This window comes from Gorilla gorilla, chromosome 17 (assembly GCF_029281585.2).
Source record: "Gorilla gorilla gorilla isolate KB3781 chromosome 17, NHGRI_mGorGor1-v2.1_pri, whole genome shotgun sequence".
Classification (NCBI taxonomy): Eukaryota; Metazoa; Chordata; class Mammalia; order Primates; family Hominidae; genus Gorilla; species Gorilla gorilla.
Window position 1 is genome coordinate 104297349 of NC_073241.2, and position 24673 is coordinate 104322021.

General features: G+C 41.1%; 1 protein-coding gene and 2 long non-coding RNA genes across 5 annotated transcripts in view; all 3 read left to right on the forward strand.

Annotated features, from left to right (window-relative positions):
* ZNF407 (zinc finger protein 407) overlaps positions 1–24673 on the forward strand; it is a 480437-nt gene that overhangs the window by 349109 nt on the left and 106655 nt on the right. The gene's annotated exons all lie outside the window — the stretch shown is intronic.
* LOC129528360 (uncharacterized) lies at positions 15612–22069 on the forward strand. The gene is made up of 3 exons (XR_008673622.2): positions 15612–21682; positions 21755–21898; positions 21971–22069. It is a non-coding gene; the product is annotated as an uncharacterized lncRNA (long non-coding RNA).
* Positions 22711–24373, forward strand: LOC129528359 (uncharacterized). Of its 2 annotated transcripts, XR_010131257.1 has the most exons (6): positions 22711–22762; positions 22835–22978; positions 23015–23050; positions 23087–23122; positions 23195–23230; positions 23303–24373. It is a non-coding gene; the product is annotated as an uncharacterized lncRNA (long non-coding RNA). The 2 variants fall into 2 exon arrangements; XR_010131256.1 differs by lacking the exons at positions 23087–23122; positions 23195–23230; positions 23303–24373 and having other exon boundaries at positions 23015–23070.

A 24673-nucleotide genomic window follows, 5' to 3' on the forward strand; every position in this document is an offset into this window, starting at 1 on the left:
GAAATTATGGTCTGAATGACCTCTAGAAAATGATCTGTTCACAAAGGAACTTGCCTGTGTTTGCAGGAAGCAAATAGGGATAGGTAGCAGTCATCCCACTGAAGACAGACAGCTCGCTCCCTTGTCCTTGGTTAGGTTATAAAAGCTCAAGAAGAGAAAACAGTCATTAAGAGCATAGAGATAGAGTTGACATTGCAGGGTAAGACATAATCTAAGGTGTGAGGCGACCTTTTTGATTCAGAAAGAGAGGGTAATAAAGTATCTTAAATTCTAAAGGTGGATTTTTTGATCACATATATTTATTATTTTAGGGCATGATTTCTATTGCTTGTAATATGTATTCCTTTATCTAAACATGCATACCTACAGTATCCTCTAGACATTTACATTCCACTTTACTCTTACTTTGTTTTGTATTCTGAAATCTCAAGAATAGAAATATTGAAATATTACACCTGAAATACAAGAAAATTGATCATTATTTTAGTGAAGTCTTTATATATTGACAGATAATCACTATGTTTTCTGTTTAGAAACAAAACATGAGATAACAAATTTTTAATGTGAATATATTCAGCAATGCAATAATTTGAGATCAGAAGTGAAATGTAAAAATTTATAACATGTAAGACAGATAACAGGATTAATATGTATTCCTTATGTATAGAAACCTCCTTTGATTTTTTAAAAGATGGATCTGAATAGGCAATTTAAAATGTAGATTACCAAAAGTATATGCAAAAATGCTTAACCTCATTAGTTGTCAGTACATCAAAACAGTGAGATGCCCCTTTTTATCAATCGACAGAAATCTAAAAGGTTGATGGTACCCATTGATGAAGCCTATGGAGGAAAATTGGAACTCTCAACATATTAAATGCAAGCTTTTCTATATCATCTACAGTGTGTTGCTTTTTGTAATCAAAAGAGAGAATAACAAATGCTGTTAAAACTATTCTCAAGACCTCACTGATAGAAATTAAAGACCTGCTCTTTTCCAGTTAAGATATTGAGATTGTTAGCATGGTGTGGCAGAAAGAACACTTGTCTTATGATGAGATAAACCCAATTTTGAACCAATTCCGACACTTTCTTGCTGTGTGATCTTGGGAAGCTTACACACCATGTCTCAGTTTTAGCTTTTTTAGGTAGAAAATGGATACAAAAACCTTTCTTGGTCATGGATTTCATGAGAATTAGCTTATTAAGTTACATATGAAGTCTCTGCCACAGTACCTTTCAAATATTACCTGCCCATTAGGTAATCAACTTTTATGAAAGATTCCGAGGATTAGAAGAAACAAGTAGGTTGACTTGCTCCATGTAGGGATCAACTTATGGACAGAACATATGTGATTGCAGTCGTTGTGGAGCTTGTTGTAGCCAGAGAGGCAGACATTGTATGGGAGCCACCAGTAGAGCATGAGATGACACCTACTTGAGGCCAAAGTCACTTAGGATCAAACATAACAGAATAGGAGCTTTGTGGGGGCGCTGAGGGCATGGAAAAGCCTGCCCCTGCCCAGGGAAGGGGCGTGCAGCTGAGACCTGAAGGACTTGTCTGGGCACTGGGGTGGGGCTGGCCCAGGAGGACTTTGCTGGCCGTTAGTATTATCTGGGGAGGAAGCTGGGCCCAGGAACCAGGGTTCTGTGCAGCTAGAGGGAGGGAGACACCAGAGGAAGCTGATGCACTCAGGACTAATAGGGGCCAGACTTGAAAGGTATGTTGAGGATTTTGAACCAAGAAGAAGGGGAACCCAGTGAAGGTTGTAGCAGAGGAGCGACATGGTAAGATTTGTGTCACTCTCTAGCTTTGTGCCTTGATAAAATGTTTAGCTTTCCTATGCCTCTGTTTCCTTAAAAACACTGAAGTCATAAATCCTACTTTGCGGAGCTGTTGTAGAGAAAATGAAGGAAGCCTCTCTGCTCCTGTCTGCGGCACACAGCTTGGTGAAGCATCGCTCCCTCACTTACCTGGATCCTTTATTCACCTCAGCCCCCTGAGCCAACCCCAGGTCACGCTACGGAACCCTGTAGGTGGGCAGGGGGTGGAGGGGGAGCTCATAGTTCTTGGGTGTACTGCTCAGTTTTCTTTGGTTGTTTGTTCTATAATTGGGGTGATAGAACAATGCACATAAAATGAACTTTCTTTCTAGACGCTTACACAGACATCCCCTTTGTTAGCTCGGGGTGACCTAACAAAGATGTGGAGAGGTGGGGTGAGTACCCTAAGTGAATCCCAGCGGCGGAACCAGGCCCATAGCCTTGCCCTGCTGCCATCCCTCTTATTCTCTTGTGACTGCTTGACTCAAGACTTTCCTGTTGGAGCAGCTTCTTCCCATTGCCACAAAACTGACATCCAGTGGTTTCTGTAATGTACTTAGCAATGACAAAGGACTTTCACTGATCTCTCATGGCCTGCTGATCCAGATGCTGGATTTCTTGCCCCGTTATTTGAGGGTGTCTGAAGTCAGTGTAGCATGTGCATGTCACAACCCTTTTCTTGTGCTCTCTGGCCTCTTGCTCACTCTCCCTTGGCTATTTGGGCCATGCTGCAGGAGGGGAATACTGGGTGAGCACATTTGCTCCACAGGAACCTGCTTTCATGTAGCTCCAGCTTGTAGTAGGTTTTCTCACCGATGGTTCATTAATTGAGGGATCATGATATTCCAGGCATAGAGCAAAAAGCAAAAACACATACACACACAACACATAATGTACTGTAATGGGTTGCTAAGCAAATATTTGAATATAGCATTTCAAGTATAAATAGGGTTGTAATAAATCAGAGTTGCTGAGAATGGTATTACATGGGTTAAGCATGTATGTTATTCCTTTCTCAAGTAGCAAATGGAGTTGCTGGGTCCCCCTTCGTTTCTTTCCTGTGCCTATTGGTGCCAATATAGAGCTACAGAAAAATGCTTTCGTAGGCTAGGATACTTAGCTTTGAGGCTGAAATCTCCAAAATAAAGGAAAAACTTTTGCAACAACGGTGATGATGTTATTCGTTGAGGATTGTTTTATTCCTTCATATAAGAGTTGACAAAGGTATTCCAGGGCTCGAGTTATTTCCCACCTCATATACAGATTCTCCATATTCTCAGAGACTTCTGCAGGATGGCAGGATTGTGTTAGAATAAAATCGGTTAGACTAAAAATGGATGATCTTCATTTCCAGATTTGGATGCTCCATGTGTTGGGTTGAAGATCGCTGTGGTGTGGATCTGATGGCTGGATTAACTGCCATGCCCTCATTAAATTAGATCATGTGTGAAAGTTCTTTGCAAACCATTTAGTGCCATGCATTTCTAAGGTATTATTAATATAAACTAAAGGAAAGGAGCTTGTGATTCTTATGTCCACCAGAAACTTTTTTGCACGAATCTCCCCTGCAGCAGGGAAAGTGGGCTTTTGAAGCTGTGAAGTGCGCTGCAGTCTCACAGGTGCTCGTTATCAGAGAAAAGTGAAGATCATCAGCCTTGGCTATAGGAGGTCTTCTTTATCTTGGATGATCTGGCAAGATTTTATATTTCTTCTGTTTGTTTTCTATCTGAGCTAAAGATTGATGCCAAACATGGAGGAAAGGCTGGGAAAGTACCTACCCCAGCATAGCTTGGGATCAGAGAGCTAACAGGAAACCCATTCTTGATGCGAATCAAGCATGACTGGAGAACAGAAACCCAAGACTTTCCCTACTTTGACCGGTTTGTAAGAAATCTTTTTAATCTTTCTGACCTGAAGTTTAACATTTTAAAGATGTTAGTCGTTTCAGAAACGTGCTTTTTATAAGGCAGTTGGTGCCTGGGCCTCCAGTATGTTTTTATAGGGACCTGCTGGTCCGCGGGGCAGCTGGAGCCCTGAGTCTGTCTGCCGTGGTGCCCATCTGGGGTGCTTCCTCTCCATGCTTGTCTGGCAGTCATGCTTTCACCCACAAAGCCTCAGTGGGGACCAGATACTCAGTAACGTACTTGGCTGATATACATGTGTTTCTCATCTCCAGCATCTTATGGGAATCCACTTCTTTTCGCGGAATGAAAAAGTGTTAGATCATATTGCAATATCCATATTATTTTGTTTTATTTATTTATTTTTTATTTTATCTTCTTTTTTGTTTGAGATGGGAGTCTCACTCTGTCGCCCAGGCTGCAGTGCAGTGGGACAATATTGGCTCACTGCAACCTCTGCCTCCCAGGTTCAAGCATTCTCCTGCTTCAGCCTTCCAAGTAACTGGGGCTACAGGCGCATGCCACCATGCCTAGCTAATTTTTTTGTACTTTTAGTAGAGACGGGGTCTCACCACATTAGCCAGGATGGTCTCGATCTCCTGACCTTGCTATCCACCCGCCTTGGCCTCCCAAAGTGCTGAGATTACAGGTGTGAGCCACCATGCCCAGCTAAAATCCATTTTTTTAATTTACAGCCCAAAGGGATATAACTAATACATTTTCATTTTCCTGAGAATTCTGATTCTTCTTAGGCTGATATTACGTTAATAGTGATTTTAGCACATTGCGGTTCTCTTTCTTACAGCTGTTACTTTATGTGTGAAGCATTTATTTTCCATCTGAAGGATGAGTTATTTGTCTGAATTGCTGCCCTATTGAAATTTCACAGTATTTTTGAAGGGGACTGGACCGTGAAAACACAGTTTGTTTGTCACCCATAAGGCGTAGAAATGCATATACTGAAAAGAGAATGCAAATAGAGATAGACTTTGCTATTTAAATTACCAGACTTAAGATATTAAGAGTTTAGTTTTGAATTTACATTATTAGTTGATCAGTACGTTAGACTGTTTGGTGAAATTTTATCACAGCTGCAAAGCTAAAAACTAATGTTCGAAGAACGAAGTCATGGACTATTTCCCGTGAAGTAACTAGAATGAAGCCCTTCGTGTGTCGGTTGTCGTAGTTCCAAACCTACAGTCTGTTCTCTTGCTGTATACAGTGTGTACCTCATGGACCGGGAGCCCAATAATTGGGACCCTGAGGAGAGCATGGGATTAGTGTTGAAGAGTCACTATTACAGTGACTATATGGAAAGTTTCCCAGCATAAAGTGACACTCTCGTTCTACTGAACAGTTTTCCCCTTCGAATTTCTACAAATTATGCTAGATATTACCTGTATCATCCAAAAGAATGTGGATTGCTACCAGAAATAAAGTAGGGTGTTAGGAAGTAATATTTCCCCCCTTCTTAGTTAGCATGTCACCTGAAGTTCAAAAGTGGATTATATATAATCCATCTAATTATATGAGGCGCCTGTAGAAATGTGTTTAGTGTTTAGTTCTTTTGATTAAAGTGCTGCTTGATATTTACATCCCACCAAAGGCACCTACTCAAAATGTAAGTAAGCTTACTAGCTTTTATGTTCTTACAGGAAATAAAATCTTTTACTAATTTTTTTAATTTAAAAAGTCTGTTAATTTACACCGATTTATAATTTGTCTTGGATTCCTTAGCTGAGAAGTATAGTAATAGAACAGCTGACTGTTCTATTACCTGACAGCAATTGATAAAGTATCCATGCACAAAGTGTCAGAAAAGGTTAATATTTATTGATTTTTATGGTGCTACAACCAGTGTAGTTTTGCCATCAAAGATGTATGGCCACCAGCAATGGAATCTGTAAAATTGCAGGATGCACACTAGATTTTATTCTAACCTATGCCAGTATTCTAGATTTTTTTAAATGACAGATATTTAACTAAATACAAAAAGCCCTAAATGCGCAGTGACTCTGAACCTGTGACTTGAATTCAGCATTTTAATATGAAACACAAGAACAGCACTTAAAATCTAAAAATTCATCCTTGCTTTGCAGACAGCAATCACATTTAGCTTTTTCTTCCACTTAACTCTATGCTGTTGATCCGAATAGATGCCCAAGCAAGTGATAGCTGAGATTATGAACAATAAAGAGCTTGCGTCTTTATAAAAAAACTATATAATTAGCAGAGAAGGGGGGAAAGCCTCTGTTTACTTTTAAAGGAGTTCCAAAGAAGCGGTTTGAGTGCCACGTCACTATTCAAATATCTGCAAACAAAAAACCTCAGGGCCCAGAATCATGCATTCATTCTCTGGTTGCAGACTGGGGATAGAAGTGAGGAGTGTGCATTTTTTTGTTGTTGTTGATTTCCACCTGTATTTCCCTGACAGAAATGTACTCCTTGGTTTTCCCATAACAGCCAGCGATGACTCGTATGCATTTGCTTGCCTGAATATACCCACAGTTTGTGTTAGTTGCCTATTTCCAGTAGTTAACAGGTGAGACAAGACAGTTTATGAATTTTTTAACCCGGGTAGAAGTGTATCAAAACCTGTTGCCTTGTCTTTAAGACCCTGGACTTGTAAGTGTGAATCAAAACTAAAACTCTCCACCTGCATTTGAGATTTTTAAAAGTGGGAGTTGGACCTTATTTCTGCAAAAGATCTAATGAAAATTCTTATGCTAAAAAAATCTATTTGGGCCAGCAGACTGGATTGCCGTGTGTCCTATAAATATATTTTAGATTGCTTTTTGTCGGTATCACATTTTTCTGTTGATGTTTCTTCCAGCAATCTGTGCTGGTTTTTGTTTTTCCCTCCCTTGCAGACAACTCGCCCATTTTATTGTGCTTTTTTAGAGAAAAGACAGAGTTTGGCTTCTTAAAAAGGAGCATACATTGCCTGGAAAATTACTCTCAGAGCTGATTTTGTTTTAATATATGGCAGCTAGAATTCTAAAATCGAAAAAATAAAAATTCCTGAACCATGTTTTAAAAGCCCTTGACAGTATGAAATATTTTCTGTAAAGATTTCATTTTCTCCTGATTTTATTTTATTTACAATATTTTTAAAATTTTCTTCAGAAATATCAGTGTGGAGTGAACCTAATTCTTTATACACATCTGCTTTCTTTATCTTTAACAGGTTTGTCCTTATTTTTTTCTTTTCTTTCCTCTTACCCAGGCAAGGTCTCATGCAATAACACAGTAATTAGCAGTCTTTCTTCAGGAACGTTTCAAATGCCCTCTAGCACTATTGTTTTTCATTTCAGTACAACCTGGTTTTTGCAGTGTCATAACCTCAAAGCTGTCTCCCCGACATCTTCACTGATCACCCTTAAAACTGTGGGTGAAAACTAAGTGACAGGCCTCCGTAACGCTGCATTTCAATACTGCTGCCACAGCCATTCATTGCTGCCCATAGCACCGTCACCCCCAAAGTAGTCATTGCCTCAGTTCTGACTGATGTCTCAAGGTGCTTTGATGAGATTATGAATTAATTTATCATATATGTAAGCTGTACTATCTAGAGGTACATAACAGAAAAGCAATGAATTACATATGCAAGAAAAACATTTTATATAACAAACCAAAGTGGAAGAAGAACCATTTTAAACCATTTACTCCAATTTAGAGAATCATTTTCAGGTTTGTGACTAACAGTATGATTGAATATGGAATTTTCAAATTCCACAAAGCGAGATTTCCTGTGAGAATCAGGAAGGTTGTGTGATTCTAATAACTGTGGCATTTATTCTCTGCCCCATCCCCAGGAAAAGCTAACCACATTTTTTGCAGCACTCTCTTTGTGCTTTGAGATGATCTCTTTGTGCATGTTTGATTTTGATTTTTAGTAATCAAATTAACCCTTTTAAAATGTACTTTATTTTGTAAATTCTTAAAAAAATGAATCACAGGGGAGAAAATATTTTGACCACACTTTACAGTGATTCATTTGTCTGTTTACTTTGTGCATGTTTTAGTTCAAAATCAACAATTATAGTTGAAAACATTAATATATATTTTAGAACAATTTATATTTGTCTTTCTTTTTTCTTGGATTGAAACTGAAAACTGACCATGATTTGAATGATTTGATTTGCATTAAAAATTAAATATAAGAAAAAACTAAGCATAAATGTGGCAGATAAAACAGATTTTTTAAAGTAAATATAATGACAACATATCTTGGGAAATAATGACTAAAATAACATGACAGTCATAAGCTTTATCTTTGAACAGCTGATCGTGCTGCTTTGAGGATGTGACTGTTTCAGTACATTTTACTGAATTCCTTTTAGAGGAGTTTAATCGTATGAACTGATAGCCTTTCTGGTTAATACTATTAGAGTTCTCAAATAAGATTTCTTTTTAATGGAAAAAAGCATTTTTCTTTTGGTCATTGAAGTGAGGGTTTGTAGTCTGTGTGGTTTATCTTGTCAATTTGACTAGTAGAAGAAACAGGTCATTCTGGAGAAACCTAACAGATGACCGCCTCCTGTTCCACACCAGACTATGCTGAAACCGTTCAGTTCACCAAGAAATTACCCTATTTTTTCTCCTTTTTATTTGCATAATCTTAGAAAAAGGACAAAAGCAATTTTGTGGGGTTTTCTAACAAGGCTCTTTTATGTAGTTTACTTCCTCCCCCCCCCCGCCCAGTGAATAGTATTACCTAACTTTAGCTGAAATGATTCCTGGTTTCATTTGACCTGGGAGAAATAAAAATATTATGAAGTAAGAGGGCCCAAGTTCATGATGTTTTCCATGCTACCTTCAGCTGAGCTGCTTCTTACTTGCACCTAAATTGGGAATTTCAAAGTATCATTTTTGGTAGTGCTGAATTTGGCAGGGTACATAAAGAACTTCAGTGGAGTGGGATGTGAAATGGCATCATTTAAATTAAAAAATAAATTTTAGGACGTGAAAGTAACGGAAGCTCAAGTCAGGCTGCAGCAGCAAAATGCAGGTTCTAGTGCACACTGAGCGCCTGCCAAAGAACAAAACATCGGCTGCTCTCTCCCCTCGGAGGGAGGAGGCATCACACTAGCGTCCCAGGTACCCGTGCTGTCATCCTGGCAACGGTGCCAAGATCAGAGTCAGCCTCACTCACTGATAAAAGCCCTGTACAGACAAACAGGTAGGCAGGACCTGTGCGTGTAGCCCACCATTTTCCTTCAATGAAAGTGAAGCACTAAGCCTCTGTCTTTCAAAGAACAGTGGGCTTTCTCTCTGCGCCTTTTGTTTCTACTTACTTCCTCTCATTTCTTTTCTCCATTTCTTATGACCTCTCAACTCCCTCTCCTTTTTATTGTCTTTTACACAAGAACACAGAAAAGTGCTGTAAATTCACACCTTCAAAACCAAGGGTCAAAGAGAAAATGACTTCAGAGGTAAAATAATTAAGCGTCAAACACAACAGCAGAACCCAGGATACTTGTCTCCGAGCCTTCATTGGGCAGGAGCCTGTGGAAAGTAGGAGCTGCTGATCACCATTTGAAAGAAGGTATCTTTCTCTCTTATAGAGGCTACTATTCTGTTCTGCTTGCTTCTTCTGTTAGCTTATATTGCTTTAACTACTCAGAAGAGCAAATTCTTTTCATCATCCTTTGTGCAGGAATTGTCTTTAATGGGAGCTTTTTGCTCAGTAGCGGCTTTTTTCACTTTATGTGCCATGGGAGTATCATATCTTACTGTTATTTATTGTAACCTGCTGCTCGTTAATACAAGTTGTCCACTGACATTCACCTGCGCTTAGTCTTCATTACTTAGACTGCTCAGTCTATTTGTAAAACAACATGTTCCAGATTGCTAGTTTTTAGCTGACTTTTTTCCCTCATCTCTTACACAAAGCTCTGTGTAAAAGACAATAAGTATCCATAGACATCACCTTTGCAGTTTCGATTCTATGGAAATCATGAGTCTAGTTCTGAATTCTAATGCAGTAAATGTTGAATCCCCGACACTACCAAGTTAATTTATCATTTTTACATGTGATTCTGAAATATTTTTATCTGTATTGAAAATTATATTTCTTAAAAAAATAATTCTCTCTCATCACATCCATATGACATCAATCGTAAGGAAAGATCAAGTTTACCTTTTAGGAGAGAGAGGACAGATATTTAAGAAAATATGCTGGGAGTTTAAAATAAGCTTGTGTAACAATGCTATGTAAAAATACAGATAACTAATTAGAAATTAGAGAAAACAACAGTTAGAGTGTCTGGCCTTAAAATAAGATTTCAAATTAGAGTTAATGTATTCCAAAAATAAAAGTCAGAAATAAAGAAGAAATACTAGAACTTTTAAGGTGTTTTATATAAAGGTTTCATTTCAGTATGCAAATTAGACAGCACACTAGTGTGTAAAAAGAAAGGACAATCTAAAGCTTGGGAAGCAAACTGTGGAAAAATCAAGGAAGTCTACAGCCAGCCATGGTGTCCACTTACAAAACAAACAGAGAAGAACGCGAAGAAAACTAGAAATGGAATTGTGTGGCTAATAGGGCAAGAAAATTTGAGATAGTACAGAAGAAACTATTTATGATATTTTCAGTAGGTACATTTCTTTCTGACAAACACACATTTGAAATAAATATTTATAATGAATGGTTGGAAATTTGTAAAAAGTAGAGGCATATTAGCAAATGAAAAGCTCTTCTAACTATGAGCTATTGGGTCTGGAACCCAGGCATTTTGCTCATGGTCAGGATTCAGGGGAAGCACTTAACCTCACTGTACTTAAGTTTCTTTGAATACAAAATGAAAGAAACAACTTTATATTAATAGATGAGCTTGCTGGCTCTTCCTGCTGTCATACACGATAATTCTGTAAAATTACAAATAATGCTAGATCACAACCCTCATCTCCTGGTAATCTCTTTCATGGTTTTCATTTGTTCACATCTTTGAGATTATGAGGAAAGCAAAATCCCTGTTACTGAAATATCAATACTTTCCTCAAAATCCCTGTTAGTAAAATATCAGTACTTTTCTGAAAGGTGGCCCACACTTTTGAGGGAATTAGAGGGAGGGTTTCTGAATTCCCAGGTTAAGAAGACCTGATATAGACAAGTAAAGAACAAAGCCTGAGTCCTTAAAGGTTATTTTTTACAGGAGATTGGGGGTGCTTCTGTGGATAAGCAGTGGTATTCCCTGCTGCTGAATAGATGGCATGACTCTGCCGAGGTGCCACAGCCTCCGGACCTCTCTGAAATAGGAAGGTCAACACAAGGGCAGGCACTCTCAGACCACAGCTGAAACCCACAGCCTGTTTGATATGATCTAGTCCCTCTTGGATTCAATTCAGAGAATTAAAATGTTCAAGAAAAAACAATACTGATAGATTCTTTTTAACCCCCCCACTGGCTATGGTTAAGCTGATGGCTCCAGATGACCATCCTGGCTAATATTGCCTTCCCAGTAGCAGTAGAAGAGTGTTTGAGGCCAAATGGGAAATGGGTGGTGGAAGCACTGAATGGCCATAAGACATCCACTCAACGCCAGCTGCATACAGCAGGCAGGAGGACAGTGCTCCAGAGTCCTCTTCAGAAGCCAGTGGTGCCCAAGAAGGACTGACTGACAATGATCTTGGAAATGTCCAGCTCACGTCTTCCAAAGCTGCCTGCTGCCGATCCAAACGCTTCAATATGTGGCTGCAAGAAAACAATTTAACTGCAACTTCCTTGATTCCTACCTACCACACTTAATGCTTACATATTTTAAAATAGTAAGCAATTAGGTAATCCACAAGATGGAAAAATCAATGCAGTCTTAGTAGGTCCTCAATGAATTGTGGCTCTTGTTTTCATTATTTCTGCTGCTCACATGGAGGTCAATGCCCTCTTGAACAGTAGTGTAGACCTTATTTAGAAGTCTCATTTATCAAGGTATGAAAACTTACAAGCAAGGCCGAGGTAGAAAAAAAGTGTTGTTTTGATGCTGAATTCCTCTTATCCAAGGAAGGAGAAAGTTTGGGTCACTTGATACAATTGTTCTACCATTACAGATACCTAAAAATCTTGTTTGCTTTAATCTTCAACAAAATCATTGTGATAACATTGCCACTTTTGTAAATGAAAGCTTCTGTAGGGCATTTACTGCCTGTCTGTTTTGCTGCGCGTTAAGAAGCTTTGGAATTAAGTTCTCTCTAAACCCAGGGAGGTCTCCCATTTTCTTGCTAATGGGAATACTCCCAACACACATGCTTCATGCTCTCTCACCTGACTCTCCAGGGTTTTCATACTTTTAACAGGATATGGTTTTTAATGAGGCTTCTAGAAGCTTTGGAAACTTCTTTAATGATTTTGTTTTGACCTTTTGCTGCTGCCTTTACTGGGACCGAATTGATTGTCTCAACTGAAAATTTGCTGCCAAAATTTGGATTTTAATATTTTCAGATGCAACTTTTTTTTTCATTTTGTTGATTCGGGAATGGGCACATATTAAATATTACAATGAAGAATAATAATCTTAGTTCCCTTCATGTGGTAGCAGGGCAGCACACAAGAGTCTAAATAACTTCTCTATTATGACCATTACTACTGTGATACCCCCAGTGCCTCCAAATGTTCAAATGTACTGAACTTTACTTTTTTCTCTATGACACAGACATTTTAAATAGACGTAAGCAGGACATGTTCACTGCACCAATTACTTGTAAACAGTGGAAATCCCCACAAGGCAATGAGAAGGGAAGGCAGGAGTAACAAAGGCTTGCCCTTGGTGTGGGGCCAAGCCCTTCACTTTCTCTCCTCCCTGTTCTTGGTTTCTTGACTCATTAAGTCAACATTGTCCCTCTGTTGATTTGCCTAAACTGTTTTGCACAGAGATCTTGTAGAAAATTGGCAAACTGCAGAACACTGAGTGTGAGTTCTCAGTATGTTCATGTTGACCCTTCTGCCTCTCACTGCCTCGTCTTCTCATTGATTGCATGCCTTTGACTCACTGCTTTGCTGCTGCTTCCTTGATCATCATCATAGCGTCCCTAGATTGCTTAACTACCAGAAAATAACCTTAAACATGGCGTTTTTATTTCAAAATTATTTTATTTCCTCTGTTGTTGAGCTTCATATTTGCAGATTTATTCCCTCTTTGTATGTAGGTTTTAATCTAAATCATTAACTTTGATTCATTTTCATAGTCTGTGTGTTTTTTATGGGTATTAATTTTTAGAAATAACTTTCTAAATGAAAAGTAAAATAAGATAATTTCTAAGATTATGATTTTTGGAATATTTAACAGATACACCAAAGTTAATTGGAGAATAAAACCATCATACAGAACAGGATCTGACAAAAAAAAACAGTAATTCTAGGAAACTTCTCATCATACTTCATAGAGCAGATGAAAACATACTAAGTTAGAAATTAGAAAATACATACGAAGTAGTGATCCCTGGCACAGCTCTATGAAGTATTGCTAGAATAACTGCAAAGGTGTTGCAAGCAGTTTTCTCAGCTTCTGTCATTCAAAAGTAAGACCCCTGCCCCTTATTACTAATGAGGCATCAACAGTTATTGATCAGGAGCTTGGGAGGCAAGGAGAAGAAAATACTTGATTATTGCAAAGCAGTGACTAACTCGTTAAAAATAAAAGGACTAGATAACTTAGCAGTGAATTTCCTCAAATTTATGATACTCTCTATGAACCTTTGGTAGCTAATGAGTATCTTGCAACTGGCCTGTGCTGGGCACTGTGCTCTATGCCATCCCTGATATTATCCCTTTAATCCCAACCATAGCCCCTGGTGCTGCGCTGTTGTGCTCACGGAGAAGCACTTGGGCACAGGGAGTTTAGGAACTGGCCCAAGTTACCCACCTGTTTACTACCAAATACTTGTCGAGCGCTTTCTGGGTAGCAGCCACTGTTCTAGATCCTGGAGACAGAGGCTAACCCTCAGGGAAAGATAGATGATAAGTAAACAAACTAACTACTGTACATGGTAATGCCATGTTGGGAAAAGAGGCAGAAAGAGGAAGACCACCAGAGAGAATGGGAGCAGGAAGGGGCTGGACGATTGTGCATACAAGGTTAGGGAAAATCTCTCTTAAGAATATGACTTTTAAAAAACAGTTTTATTGAGGCATAATTAACATAAAATAAATTGCACATATTTAAAGTGTACAGTGTGATTGATGTGTTTTGACAGAAGTATAAACCCTTGAAACCATGGCCACAATTAAAATAATGAACACATCCCATTTCTCCCAGAAGTTGTGAGGAAATGGCAGATATCTGAATGAAGGGAAGGCCAGGGCCATGAAAATGTGTCGGGAAGAGCACTGCCTGGAATGGCCAACGGAACACGAGGCCAACATGGACTTGGCAGAGCCGTTGGTGATGGAGCAGTGGGAGTGGAATGGAATATGGTCATTTGGGCTTGGAGTGAAGAGAGAAGTAAGGTAGACCACAGGGCATGTAGAGATGTTTCTTCTGACTCTGACGGAAAGCCATAGAATGACGGTGAGCAAGAGAGGAGCCTACGTTGATTTGTTTTTTGCAAAAAGTCACACTGGCTTCTAGGTGGAGAAGGGACTGCGTGGAAATGAGACAGTCTTGGCAAGAGATAGTGATCACTTGAATGAGGGTAGTGGAGGTGATGAAAAGTGGTTGGATTCAGGATGTCCTTGTCAAGGGGACATTGCTTGAGAGCTGGGGTCCGTCCAGGCTGTCTGACTCCTCAGCCTGTGCTCTCATCAGCTTGGCATGCCGCCTTCTGTGGTGGATAAAGACCATCAGTGCTGCAGGAGCAGCAACCAACGCCTTAATGTGTAGATTTTGTTATCTGTTTTTTTCTACTTTAATTTGGTGGCTTTGTACATCTGCCGTGTGTGTCTGCTTACGTTGTACCATGGCCATCTTTTCTCTGCAGGCATCCTTAGTCGCCTTAACTTGGATTTTTTTAAACTTCCAGATTGCTAATTTCCCTTGTATTACATTTCATTCCTGATAGACATGCGGCTTCCTTGAGGAGGAGCTCCCTGCCTCTGTGTCCTGCCCCACACTCCATAACGCAGGGCTTCGTTTAGAGAGGAGCTTTTCAACTCTTGTTAGATGTCCTAAATTGTACTTAATTGAAAATATGTAAATATAGTTGCATATAGAAATATAGAGGATTTGTTTCACTTCTCCTGACAATATGACCACAGCGTATACCACTACCTTTTACCAGCTGGCTGCAGACAGCCCCTTACTCCGATGTCATTGTGTAGACGGGAAATTTGTTTTTGATAGGCTTCACCACACCAGCAGGAATCTGGTCCATTAGGGAACTGTGGCTGGGCTGCTTTATTCTGGGAGAAAAGTTGAGACCCTAATGGGAGGCGAGAAAAAACAAAAGATAGGCTCAAAGTAAGGAGAAAAAGGGATAGTGTATGTTTTGTGTGTGTGCATGTGCATGCACATGGACACACACTTTTACATACCCACATAAATGTATTTTACACATATTTTAGTCATTGTGGTACCTCAATTGACTTAATTTCTATTGACTTTTCCAATATTAATATGTTCAATATTTTATAACAAAATTTAATGCTTTCTAAAGGGAAAGAGGCCAGTTTCAATATTTAATGCCAATTAGAAAAGCATTTGTTGATCATTTGGCTCACTTAAGATAATCTCAAAAACCAACTTACCCAGAAACAGTTATTTGGGAGAAACAGACAAAAATGTTACTTCTGAGTAATTATTTTCAAAATAGATACTTGTGGTACTGTGATCTCTTTGTATACTATTGTTAATATATATCTTTAATCTATATCATAAATAACTATGATTAAATAGCTATATGATTATGTCAATACAGATATTATATTAAGCTTCTCTCCTTCCACTTAGGATATAAAATAAAAAATGTTGGGCAAAGGAGAAAATAATATGAAAGTTTTCATTGTTGTTTATTAGGAAATCAGTCCTTTAAGAAAGACTGGCATTATAATCATGCAATAATTATTAATGTTTTAGTTAATGAAACTAGTCATAATTTTTTTCAAGTATTATATAACATAATTTTATCACTTGTTACTAAGCAGTGAAGTTATACTGGGTTAGATGTCACTGCTTTTATATAACCCACTTATTTTTATATTTACATTTTAGGTTATGAGTGTATGAAACCACGACACACAGGGGAAGGGGTATTCCTAAACTATTGTCCAATCCAATGTCTAACCTTAGCCCATTCCAGCCACCAGTGAACTTCATCAACACCATCATTGCCATCCTTTCAGAGTGACCATTCTAGTCCAGTACTTGACAAAGGAAATAAATGACATTATCAGTAGGGAAAATAAGGACAGGTGTCACTGGATATATCCACTCTAAATGGAGCCCCAAGCATTGTAATTCAGTTTAATCCTAAAGGTGTTGTTATATGTTACAAGCCAGTCGTGCAGTCTACAGATGCTATTGATATAGTGATGCTGGAGGAGTGATAGTCCAGAGATAGGGACCTAAGTGTGGATCTCATGAAGTCAGTGTTTGAGGGGAGAGGAAGGAGTGAGTGAATCCAGTTAGGAGTTTGGAACCTGAGGGTAATGCTGAGGGGCCATTTAGGGTTGTTTAGGGATGGGCTGAGCTGCAGAAGTTGTGGGGACCACACGTCCAGAGGAACTGGAGAGAAACTGAAGGAGAGTGTTTATTTACACAGGCACATCTCGGGGAGCCACTGGGTCAGGAATCTGATATATTTGGAGAGAGTAGTTTAATTCTGGGGCATGGGGTAAATTTGGTGCCAGTAGAGAAGGGACCTGGGAATTGAGAGAGTTCAACCTAGATTTGGTAGAGGACATAGCTGAAACCAAAGGAAAAGTTGCAAACCCCAGAATCAGCATTTAAGGATGAGCCAGTAGCCAACAGGGAGATGAATCAGGAAAATAGCTGATATATGGAGCTGGCGCTGGGCTAGCCTTGGTTGTAGGTTAATCAGTTTTCTAACTTTGGCACAATCAGTATGTCTTTACTCCAAAGCAAGTATTATTCTTCGTAAGAGCTACATTGTGATGTACTGGGTACGGAGAAATAAAAGGTTAAGTCCTGTTGGCAAAAATTTCAATGAAATAATGTTCCAAATACCCCAAGTAACCCTGTTTTCCAAGGTGGTGATAACTAAGTGGGTACCCGAGTCACATCAAGTCTCAGGACCTGACCAGCAGCAGATTTCTGGATCTGCACATTCTCGACACATCTTCCGATGCTTGTGAGGTCAGGGAAAGGACTTCATCAGGCTCGGCCAGCCATCCTCTCTCCCTGCACACACGGTGCACGTGTTCCTATCTGTCTGTGCTGGCAGAGTCCACAGGAGACCATCAGTGGCAAGACCATACTTTTTTGTACATTACATGATTCCTACTTCAGAAAGCTCTAACTTAAGGAAGTTCATCTATAGGTTGAGCCACAATATTCTTCCTTGTAACTTGCCTTGTTCCTGGTTCTTTTTTCTGAAGTTCCTCATTAGAAGTCGAATTCCTATTTTAAAGTATCCACCCCTTTTAATTCATCTTGAAAAGTTGCTTCTTTCCTAAACTTCAGGGCAAAAATGAATCCCCAGCCTCCAGCTTAATCCAGTTATAGAGGTTCATTGTTTATCAAATTGAATAACTTTTTAGTATCCTCCTGTCTGTGTCACATCCCCACTTCCTCATCACATCCAGCTCTCCGTCCTGCTTGCATTCCTCCTGACATCCACCAGCCTGTCCTTGCTGGCCTCGGTGTGGCCCACATGTGCCCACAACAGAGACCCTGCTCTTGACGTCCTCTATTCCAAGGGGATAATAAGGTTTTTGGCAGCCATTCTGTTTTATTGGTTTATATAAAACTTCATAAGCTAAAATCTCTTCATCCTTCTTCCCCAAACTGTACTTATTTTTTTTAACCAAAATATAAGACTGCAGTTGTCTTTCTCCAATTTCATGAGCTCCTTTGTCATTTTTCCATTGTAGTGTACACACACTGTGTCCTGACATAACATGTGCAGCAAGCATTACATTGCTGCTGATGTTGAGATGAAGGCTTGTATCAGTGGGTGTCGTTGTGATGTGATGAAGGGAGAGTGGTGAATTTAGTCAGGGTTGGTTTCATGGAGGAGAGGCGTGTTGAGCCGTGACTGGAAGGAAGGAAGGAATATGTCTGGGAGAAGGATGGGCTGCTGGGGTGGATGTAGTGTCTTGTCCAGGGCTTTCATGGCTGGACGGTGTGACCTCATCTGCGTTCTCAGCATTGGTCTTCAAGTTGCAGTTCTTGAAACATGATTTCATCAATAGCTAGGGAGAATCTGACAAAGCCGTAATCACTAAAATTTGTGAGATAATTACATAGATCATAGTGTTTTTCCTTTAAATTGAGAAATATTGTCAAGCAGACTGGGATACTCATGTCAGCAGTCAACACATTTTCTTGTAGAAAAGCTACTTGTGAAGCCAAGTTATAATCAGAATGTTGCTTTCTGAGTTTAAAACCGGAAGAGAGTAAGTGAGTTGAACTTAAGAGAAAGTCCTGACTCTGATAGCCTGGGCCATAACCTGCAGCTTTAGGCCCCACCCAGTGGCCTAGGACTGTGGACGTGGGACTCCAGGATGCCTCCTACCCTGAGTGCAGCTGAAGGTTGCCTTTTCTCATGCCCCGTGAGGTTGTCGTTCTTCGCTTTCCCTATCCTAGAATTGTGTCAGTTCCACCGTGGGGGGCAACCGGCACAGTCAGCCCACGCCCCTCAGCCAGCCGTGAGTCAGCCCCGTCGCCCTTTCCGTAGGCAGATGCTTCACTCGCGGCCAGCTTATTTGGGAGGTGTTGCATTTTTTAATTACGTTAACTTACGGGGTTTTTTGGAATAATTCACTCTCTTCTCTCTGTTGTCTTCCTAGTGGAGCATTCTAGATGAGGGATTGAATTTTGAAATTGTTCTAAGGAATAAACAGGAGAGGGTTACAATCTGTTATTCTTAATAGAGATTAGGAACTTGAAAATGTCAGTTTGTGTAAACATAAAGATATTTATGTAGTAAGTATCTAATTAGTGAATTCCCTGGATGTCAGCATTGACAGTTCCTATTTTATTCACTGAATAATTTCAAGGTGAGTTCTATTATGAGAGGAAGGAAGGTAGACAGTGCCGTAATGGGAAGCTCTTTACAGACTGGGCGGGGATTTTAAAACTCTCTGAGCCTGTTTTATTTCCATAGAATGTGTTATGGTACAGATCTTCAAGATGTGATGAGGTCATGTTTGTAAAGCTCCACCTCTGGCATATGCTGTGTACTCAACAAGCGGCAGCCCTCCAGGGTAAGAGTACTTCTAGGGGAAAGTGATGATTTGTGGTTTTTGATGAAGAGTTTAGAATGCCTTTCCCACCTCTGCTTCCTTGTTAGCTGGCAGAGGGACACATGTTTTAAGATGAACTGAAGCCACCGCCTGTGTTTTGAAGCCTTCTAGGAACTGCTCAGGTATTTGTGAGCTCTCGCTTGTTTGGAGAACCATAACCCACGTCTCACTTACACTGTGAAGTGGTCTAAAAATGTTCGTCTTCACCTACGGGACTCTGGACGTCTTTGAGTATTCATTCCTTCATTCTTTCATTATGTATTAAGGTCCTTATTATAGATGAGGCTGATGTAAGTGCCTGCGATAAAACAGTGGAAAAGATCAGCAAAAGAGAACACTGTCGTCGTTGTCATCATTTATTGAGTGTGGGTTAGGGATGTCAGAAAACACAAATAAATGAATTAGAAGGTTGGTTAAGATAAAGGTTAAGTAAGTGTTCTAAAGGTGAGAAAGCAGGATTTGGGTCTCAGGGTTGCAGGGAGATTATTTTGAGTTGCCTCCTCACAGTGGGCCTGTCGAGGAGGGAGCACCTGAGCTGCATTGGCCATGAGGAGGAGCCCCGTCATATACACACCTGAGCTGCATTGGGTTTGACGAGGAGTCCACCATGCACACTCCTGAGCTGCATTGGCCATGATGAGGAGCCCGGTCATATACACACCTGAGCTGCATTGGGTTTGACGAGGAGTCCATCATGCATACACCTGAGACACAAGCGATGCAGGCAGAGGGTGAGTAGACTGGGGCTCTCAGACATGAGCAAGCTTTGCCTGTCTAAGCCCTCACTGATGGTGTCATATAAACATTGGCATAAAGGGACTGAGTGAATAGAATCATAGCTAGCAAAAAGCGTTCTGCACTAATTTTGGCATGTGACAATAGGGTCTGAAATCAAAGATTTTAGCAAAGGTCTTGGTTCCTCATCATTTTCAGTGAGGAAGTCACTGGGCATGTGACTTCTAAGAGGAAGGGGACACCCATGCGCACACAAAAACTCTTTCAATAATTGCAGGGTTGACAGGTGGATAGGATTTGAATGGAGAGGTGGAAGTTACTGGACACTTGGATGATGCCTTTAATAACTTTTCTTCTTCCACAATGCCAAGTTTATTTTGTTCTTCATTACATTTTACTTAACTGAACATTTTCTGAGACCAGGACTTGAGAATGTTTGTATATAACCTACTTTTCATAAAGTCTAGTCTTTCATCTTTTCTGTGTAACCTCAAAGAGAGTCTTAAGACACAGTGTTTAATACTATAAGATAATATTTGTATTTCATACCTTGTCCTCCAGATAGATTTTCCATTTCAAAAGAACTGTTCAAGATCACAACACTTCACAAATGTAGGTGCTAAATTTTGAATTTAAATTAGACCATCATCATCAGTATTGTCATGACAATCATTGTTTAAGAGGCAGCAGGATAAAAACTTCCTTTCTACTGGGAAGTAGTGGTTTGAATTTGGACTCTGGCTCCTAAGTCTCCTTTTAGTCCTCCTGATTCTAACATCCACCCTTCTGCTTCTGGGACAATTTCTCCTTTTTAACTTGCATGCAACCATCATGCCATTGAACTTGTATGTGTCTGTCTTTCTGAGTTTATTCTTTGTAGCATCCTTTTGTTCTGTTGAGGTTGTGTTTCTATGTATCTTGAATTTTTTTCTGTGCCCACTTAGAGAAAACTTGCCAATTTTGACATCTCTAAACGGAATACACTTGGGAACTTGGGAATGCCTTTGTTATCCTTCCAGGCAAGATCTTCCCAGCAGAGTTCTACTTTAATTAGCTTGATTTCAGCACAGTTTGTAATTCCTGGATTTAAGCACAAATCTGATAAATTATGTATTTGATACATGAAGTGAAACGTATAAAGGTTGAAATTTTTAGGATTTGAGCCTTCTCCAGAAGTGAGAAATGATTAAAATCACAGACATGGTGACATTGAAGATGGCATAATGACCCTAAATAGTCATCCTATGTTGTTGAAATGAGTAGACATTCCTATGGGAGTTGCATCCAACAGTGTGGCTTCTTTATGCAAACTTCAGGGCCTACGCTTAGTGTGCATTTGTATAACTCATTTAACCAATTACTAATATCACAAGTGCTTTCACCCCATTTTCTAGTGGCTTTATATTCTCTGATTTTGTATAATTGAAGATCAGTGGTTTTCTCTGAAGTTTGAAATCCTAATGCAAGTACCGTGTTCATTTAGGTAAAAGTGCCTCTTTTTGGCACTTTTAGGATTATTGTGAAGTGAAATGAGATGACAAATGTAGAGGACTGGGTGGAGGGATAGGAGAAGGTCCTGAGTCAGTGCTTGGTGGAGGGATAGGAGAAGGTCCTGAGTCAGTGCTTGGTGGAGGGATAGGAGAAGGTCCTGAGTCAGTGCTGGGTGGAGGGATAGGAGAAGGTCCTGAGTCAGTGCTTGGTGGAGGGATAGGAGAAGGTCCTGAGTCAGTGCTTGGTGGAGGGATAGGAGAAGGTCCTGAGTGTGGACTGGGTGGAGGGATAGGAGAAGGTCCTGAGTCAGTGCTTGGTGGAGGGATAGGAGAAGGTCCTGAGTGAGTGCTTGGTGGAGGGATAGGAGAAGGTCCTGAGTGTGGACTGGGTGGAGGGATAGGAGAAGGTCCTGAGTCAGTGCTGGGTGGAGGGATAGGAGAAGGTCCTGAGTGAGTGCTTGGTGGAGGGATAGGAGAAGGTCCTGAGTGTGGACTGGGTGGAGGGATAGGAGAAGGTCCTGAGTCAGTGCTGGGTGGAGGGATAGGAGAAGGTCCTGAGTGAGTGCTTGGTGGAGGGATAGGAGAAGGTCCTGAGTGTGGACTGGGTGGAGGGATAGGAGAAGGTCCTGAGTGTGGACTGGGTGGAGGGATAGGAGAAGGTCCTGAGTGAGTGCTTGGTGGAGGGATAGGAGAAGGTCCTGAGTGTGGACTGGGTGGAGGGATAGGAGAAGGTCCTGAGTGTGGACTGGGTGGAGGGATAGGAGAAGGTCCTGAGTGAGTGCTTGGTGGAGGGATAGGAGAAGGTCCTGAGTGTGGACTGGGTGGAGGGATAGGAGAAGGTCCTGAGTCAGTGCTGGGTGGAGGGATAGGAGAAGGTCCTGAGTGAGTGCTTGGTGGAGGGATAGGAGAAGGTCCTGAGTGTGGACTGGGTGGAGGGATAGGAGAAGGTCCTGAGTGTGGACTGGGTGGAGGGATAGGAGAAGGTCCTGAGTGAGTGCTTGGTGGAGGGATAGGAGAAGGTCCTGAGTGTGGACTGGGTGGAGGGATAGGAGAAGGTCCTGAGTCAGTGCTGGGTGGAGGGATAGGAGAAGGTCCTGAGTGAGTGCTTGGTGGAGGGATAGGAGAAGGTCCTGAGTGTGGACTGGGTGGAGGGATAGGAGAAGGTCCTGAGTGTGGACTGGGTGGAGGGATAGGAGAAGGTCCTGAGTGAGTGCTTGGTGGAGGGATAGGAGAAGGTCCTGAGTGTGGACTGGGTGGAGGGATAGGAGAAGGTCCTGAGTGTGGACTGGGTGGAGGGATAGGAGAAGGTCCTGAGTGAGTGCTTGGTGGAGGGATAGGAGAAGGTCCTGAGTGTGGACTGGGTGGAGGGATAGGAGAAGGTCCTGAGTGTGGACTGGGTGGAGGGATAGGAGAAGGTCCTGAGTGAGTGCTTGGTGGAGGGATAGGAGAAGGTCCTGAGTGTGGACTGGGTGGAGGGATAGGAGAAGGTCCTGAGTCAGTGCTGGGTGGAGGGATAGGAGAAGGTCCTGAGTGAGTGCTTGGTGGAGGGATAGGAGAAGGTCCTGAGTGTGGACTGGGTGGAGGGATAGGAGAAGGTCCTGAGTCAGTGCTGGGTGGAGGGATAGGAGAAGGTCCTGAGTGAGTGCTTGGTGGAGGGATAGGAGAAGGTCCTGAGTGTGGACTGGGTGGAGGGATAGGAGAAGGTCCTGAGTCAGTGCTTGGTGGAGGGATAGGAGAAGGTCCTGAGTGTGGACTGGGTGGAGGGATAGGAGAAGGTCCTGAGTGAGTGCTTGGTGGAGGGATAGGAGAAGGTCCTGAGTGTGGACTGGGTGGAGGGATAGGAGAAGGTCCTGAGTGTGGACTGGGTGGAGGGATAGGAGAAGGTCCTGAGTGAGTGCTTGGTGGAGGGATAGGAGAAGGTCCTGAGTGTGGACTGGGTGGAGGGATAGGAGAAGGTCCTGAGTGTGGACTGGGTGGAGGGATAGGAGAAGGTCCTGAGTCAGTGCTTGGTGGAGGGATAGGAGAAGGTCCTGAATGAGGACTGGGTGGAGGGATGGGAGAAGGTCCTGAGTGAGTGCTGCTTTCCCATTTTACATCTTCTCTAGTTTATAGCCTCTTTTTGTAGATGGGAGTCTTTTAAATGCTTTCCATTCATTAACTTTTTAACTTTACATTTGTTATACTCCTTTAATTCTCACAGTAAGTCTTTGTTAAAGATACTGCCTCTATCTCCATATCACATATGAAGAAACAAAGTCATTGAGATTTGAGATCAGTTGTCCAAGATCATGGTGACCTAGCAGATCATGTAGGGCCCCAGCCATCTAACTGTTGTGCTGTAAGACAGAAGTGGTATATGCCACAACACAAGTTTATAAAGCAGCCAGACGCAGTGGCTCACACCTGTAATTTCAGCACTTTGGGAGGCCAAGGCCGGGGGATCACTTGAGCCCAGGAGTTTGAGACCAGCCTGGGCAACATGATGAAACCCCATCTCTACAAAAAATACAAAAAAGTAGCTGGGTGTGGTGATGCGTGCCAATAGTCCCAGCTACTCGGGAGGCTGAGGTGGAAGGATCACTTGAGCCCAGGAGACGGAAGCTGCAGTGAGCCAAAATCAAGCCACTGCATTCCAGCCTGGCGACAGAGACTCTGTCTCAATTAAAAAAAAAAAAAAAAAAGTTTGCAAAGTGCCCAGATAATTGCAGTAGAATGAGGTTTCTGTGGTTTTTAGCTGGGTTGAAAAATGTGTTCACCAATCTTGAACATGAGAATTACCCACCCACCCACTCCCTACATTCTCTTCCCAAGTCTGTAGTGCTTTGGATCAGACCCTAACCTGCACTATGAATCTCTCCTTCTGTGACGTTTTGGGAGCAGCAGCAGTTGACTTTGGCCATGTGAAGGGTAACACAGAAAAATACGTTCATTAGGTTATGTATTTAATCAAAACTACTTTTCATGGAAGTTTAGAAGGCCATTTCCTTTAGCCATTTCCTTTGTTTTCATTATTCATTTAATAAAGACTTTAGTAATGATGCTTGTTTTTTATTTTCTTTATTCCTTGCTTTTGACATGGTGTCAGTGGTGTGTTTGCTCATCACTCTCTGTATCCTATACATCAGGGACATTTTCATGTCATTGAAATGGAAGCAACACAGAAACTTTCTTTTGAGTGTTTCCTAATGTATGAAAAATTCCCTTTGGTGGTTTTACTGTATTTACTCAGGGACACGATGATTTCCTCAAATACCCCAAACTGTAAGTATCTTCACAACAGCCCAAAACATTCAGCATGATATAATGTCATTTGGCATACTCTTTCATCTTAAACATCTGTCAGATGCATACTGACATGGCGT